Below are 5,050 nucleotides of genomic sequence, written 5' to 3' on the forward strand. Positions count from 1 at the left end.
AGGTAGCACGATGCTTCCAGCTTTGTTCTTTTTACTTAGGATTGTCTTGGCTATACAGGCTCTTTTTTGGTACCAGATGAAACTTAAAGTAGTTTTTTTCCAATTCTGTGAAGGAAGTCAATGACAGCTTGATGGGGATAGCACTGAATCTATACATTACTTTGGGCAGTATGGCCATTTACACGATGTTGATTCTTTCTATCCATGAGCATGGAATGTTTTTCCATTTGTTTGTGTCCTCTCTTATTTCCCCGAGCAGTGGTTTGTAGTTCTCCTTGAAGAGGTCCTTCACATCCCTTGTAAATTGTATTCCTGGGTATTTTATTTTCTTTGTAGAAATTGTGAATGGGAGTTTACTCATGATTAGGCTCTCTGTCTATTATTGGTGTATAGGAATGCTTGTGATTTTTGCACATTGATTTTGTATCCTGAGACTTTGCTGGAGTTGCTTATCAATTTAAGTAGTTTTGGGGCTGAGATGGTGGGGTTTTCTAAATATACAATCATGTCATCTGCAAACAGAGTTAATTTGACTTCCTCTCTTCCTATTTGAACACCTTTTATTTCTTTCTCTTGCCTGATTGCCCTGGCCAGAACTTCTAATACTAATTTGAATAGGAGTGGTGAGAAAGGGCATCCTTGTCTGGTGCCAGTTTTCAAAGGGAATTCTTCCAGCTTTTGCCCATTCAGTGTGATATTGGCTGTGGGTTTGTCATAAATAGCTCTTATTTTTTTGAGATGTGTTCCATCAATACCTAGTTTATTGAGTGTTTTTAGCATGAAGGGATGTTGAATTTTATTGGAGGCCTTTTCTGCATCTATTGAGATAATCATGTGGTTTTTGTTATTAGTTCTGTTTATGTGATGGATTGCGTTTATTGATTTGTGTATGTTGAACCAGCCTTGAATCCCAAGGATGAAGCCAACTTGGCCATGGTCAATAAGCTTTTTAATGTGCTGCCAGATTCAGTTTGCTAGTATTTTATTGAGGATTTTCACATCAACGTTCACCAGGGACATTGGCCTGAAATTTTCCTTTTTTTATTGTGTCTCTGCCAGATTTTGGTATCATGATGATGCTGGCCTCATAAAATGAGTTAGGGAGGAGTCCCTCTTTTTCTATTGTTTGGAATAGTTTCAGAAAGAATGGTACCAGCTCCTCTTTGTACCTCTGGTAGAATTCAGCTGTGAATCCGTCTGGTCCTGGGCTTTTTTTCATTGGTAGGCTATTAATTACTGCTTCAATTTCAGAACTTGTTATTGGTCTATTCAGGGATTCAACTTCTTCCTGGTTTAGTCTTGGGAGGGTGTATGTGTCCAGGAATTTATCAATTTCTTCTAGATTTCCTAGTTTATTTGCATAGAGGTGTTTATAGTATTATCTGATGGTAGTTTGTATTTCTGTGGGATCAGTGGTGATCTCCCATTTGTCATTTTGTATTGCATCTATTTGATTTTCTCTTTTCTTCTTTATTAGTCTGGCTAGCAGTCTATCTATTCTGTTAATCTTTTCAAAAAACCAGCTCCTGGATTCATTGACTTTTTTGAAGGGTTTTTCATGTCTCTCTCTCCTTCAGTTCTGCTCTGATCTTAGTTATGTCTTGCCTTCTGCTAGCTTTTGAATGTGTTTGCTCTTGCTTCTCTAGTTCTTTTAATTTTGAAGTTAGGGTGTCAATTTTAGATCTTTCCTGCTTTCTCTTGTGGGCATTCAGTGCTATAAATTTCCCTCTAAATGCTGCTATAGCTGTGTCCCAGAGATTCTGGTACGTTGTGTCTTTGTTGTCATTGGTTGAAAATAACTTATTTATTTCTGCCTTAATTTCATTTTGTACCCAGTAGTCATTCAGGAGCAGGTTGTTCAGTTTTTATGTAGTTGTGCAGTTTTGAGTGAGTTTCTTAAGCCCTGAGTTCTAATTTGATTGTACTGTGGTCTGAGAGACTGTTATGATTTCTGTTCTTTTGCATTTGCTAAGGAGTGTTTTACTTCCAATTATGTGGTCAATTTTAGAATAAGTTCAAAGTCGTGCTGAGAGGAATGTATATTCTGTTGATTTGGGCAGGAGAGTTCTGTAGATGTCTATTAGGTCCCCTTGGTCCAGAGCTGAGCTCAATTCCTGAATATCCTTGTTAATTTTCTGTCTTATTGATCTGTCTAATATTGACAGTGGGGTGTTAAAGTCTCCCACTATTATTGTGCGGGAGTCTAAGTCTCTTTGTAATTCTCTAAGAATGTGCTTTATGAATCTGTATTAGGTCCGTATATATTTAGGATAGTTAGCTCTTCTTGTTGCATTGATCCCTTTACCATTATGTAATGCTTTTCTTTGTCTTTTTTCATCTTTGTTGGTTTAAAGTCGGTTTATCAGAGACTAAGATTGCAACTCCTGCCTTTTTTTGGCTTTCCATTTGCTTGGTAAATATTTCTCTATCACTTTATTTTGAGCCTATGTGTGTCTTTGCATGTGAGATGGGTCTCTTGAATACAGCACACTGATGGGTCTTTACTCTTTATTCAATTTGCCAGTCTGGGTCTTTATATTGGGGTGTTAGCCCGTTTACATTTAAGGTTAATATTGTTATGTGTGAATTTGATCCTGTCATTATGATGCTTGTTGGTTATTTTGCCTATTAGTTGATGCAGTTTCTTCATAGTGTCAATGGTCTTTACATTTTGGTATGTTTTTGCAGTGGCTGGTACCAGTTTTTCCTTTCCATATTTAGTGCTTCCTTCAGGAGCTCTTGTAAGGCAGGCCTGGTGATCACAAAATCTCTCAGCATTTGCTTGTCTGTAAAGGATTTTATTTCTCCTTCACTTATGAAGCTTAGTTTGGCTGAATATGAAATTCTGAGTTGAAATTCTTTTCTTTAAGAATGTTGAATATTGGCCCCCACTCTCTTCTGGCTTGTAGGGTTTCTGCACAGAGATCCACTGTTAGTCTGATGGACTTCCCTTTGTGGGTATCCGGATCTTTCTCTCTGGCTGCCCTTAACATTTTTTCCTTCATTTCAACCTTAGTGAATCTGACAGTTATGTGTCTTAGGGTTACTCTTCTCGAGGAGTATCTTTTTGGTGTTCTCTGTATTTCCTGAATTTGAATGTCAGCCTATCTTGCTAGATTGGGGAAGTTCTCCCAGATAATATCCTGAAGTGTGTTTTCCAACTTGGTTCCATTCTCTCCATCACTTTCAGGTACACCAGTCAAATGTAGGTTTGGTCTTTTCACATAGTCCCATATTTCTTGGAGGCTTTGTTCATTCCTTTTCATTCTTTTCTCTGTAATCTTTTCTTCATGCTTTGTTTCATTAAGTTGATCTTCAATCTCTGATATCCTTGCTTCCACTTGATTAATTCGGCTACTGATACTTGTGTATGCTTCATGAAGTTCTCATGCTGTGTTTTTCAGCTCCATCAGGTCTTCTCTAAACTGTTTATTCTAGATAGCACTTTCTGTAACCTTTTATCAAGATTCTTAGCTTCCTTGCATTGGGTTAGAACATGCTCCTCTAGCTCAGAGGAGTTTGTTATTAACCACATTCTGAAGTCTACTTCCGTCAATTTGTCAAACTCATTTTCTGTCCCGTTTTGTTTCCTTGCTGGCAAGGAGTTGTGATCCATTGGAGGATAAGAGGCATTCTGGTTTTTGGAATTTTCAGCCTTTTTGCGCTGGTTTTTCCTCATCTTCATGGATTTATATACCTTTGATCTTTGATGTTGGTGATCTTGGGATGGGGTTTTTGTGTGGTTGCCCTTTTTGTTGATGTTGATGCTATTGCTTTCTGACTGTTAGTTTTCCCTCTAACAGTCAGGCCCCTCTTCTGCAGGTCTGCTGGAGTTTGCTGGAGGTCCACTCCACACCCTGTTTTCTGGGGTATCACCAGCAGAGGCTGCAGAACATCAAATATTGCTGCTTGCAATTTCAAAAGACCTAAGCAAACAAAAGGATTGCATTCACTGGCCAAGAATACCACTTTATATTTCTGTGAGTAGAAAATAAACTTCAATTGTGCTAAGCTAGTGAAATCTAGGGATTTATTTGTTACATGTGGTGTTAGACTACATACATCTATTAAAATCACAAATGTTTTAGCTAAAAATGCAATCCAATATGACATTATTTTCTCAGAGATCAATTATTTGTTTAGCCCCTCAAATGAGGCTTTTATTAGATTTCATTTTAAAGAGTTTTAATTAAAAATCAGTCTTTTTCTTCAGCTTTCACTCTACTCATTTCCACAAGCCAAGAGGCTTTCCTATTTGTTCAGTTTCAAGGATAAGTTGAGCCAAATTGGTCCCAAGCCCATTCTCATGACCAAGGGAAGAAACCCTGGGAGGAACACCACTTTCATCATCTTTCTTTCCTTAATCTCTTATACAGTTTTATTAAAGGGCAGAGTATCAGAGACAAATCTGCCTCCTTTGCCTACTGGTCCTTTAGAATATCTGCTCTAATCCTTAGCTTCCGGGCAGATGATCATGTGATCCTCTCCCACCCCACAGCCAGGTGGGGTGTGACCCAAAACCAGTGACTTATGGGTTCACCAAACAAAAAAGGGTCTTTCTTCTGGGACTGGAAAGTCATTCATACCCATTTTAAGCCACATTCATACCAATAAGAAAGCAAGGAAACCAGTCTACAAAGAGAAGCCAGAGAGTAGTGCTCCTGTCTGGAGAAAAGCAGGAGCATCCAAGCATTTGGAGAGAAAGAATGAGAGAGACCACCTAGCAGTTTTCTGCCTCACTTTGAGGCTTGGCTATACTTCCTGAACATGGATCCCATCAGACTTCCCTGTAAGCTTCCAATAAGCCCCTTTCCCCTTGAGCTAATTTGAGTTTACTTTTGTCGTTCGTAACAAAATAGACCCTGATTGAGGCAGACAGTGTTATGACAGTATTTAGCCAGGAGTCTAAAGAAGACATGAATCCTGTCTTCTCTCAGTTATCCTTCTGTCAAAGTACAATTTTCAAAATATTAAAAACCTAAATTTTCATGTAGATAGATAAGTGAGCACATGTCAAAGTTTTATTCAGCACATTAATGAGAGAGGCAGT

The sequence above is a fragment of the Macaca fascicularis genome, chromosome 8 (genome assembly GCF_037993035.2).
Source record: "Macaca fascicularis isolate 582-1 chromosome 8, T2T-MFA8v1.1".
Classification (NCBI taxonomy): Eukaryota; Metazoa; Chordata; class Mammalia; order Primates; family Cercopithecidae; genus Macaca; species Macaca fascicularis.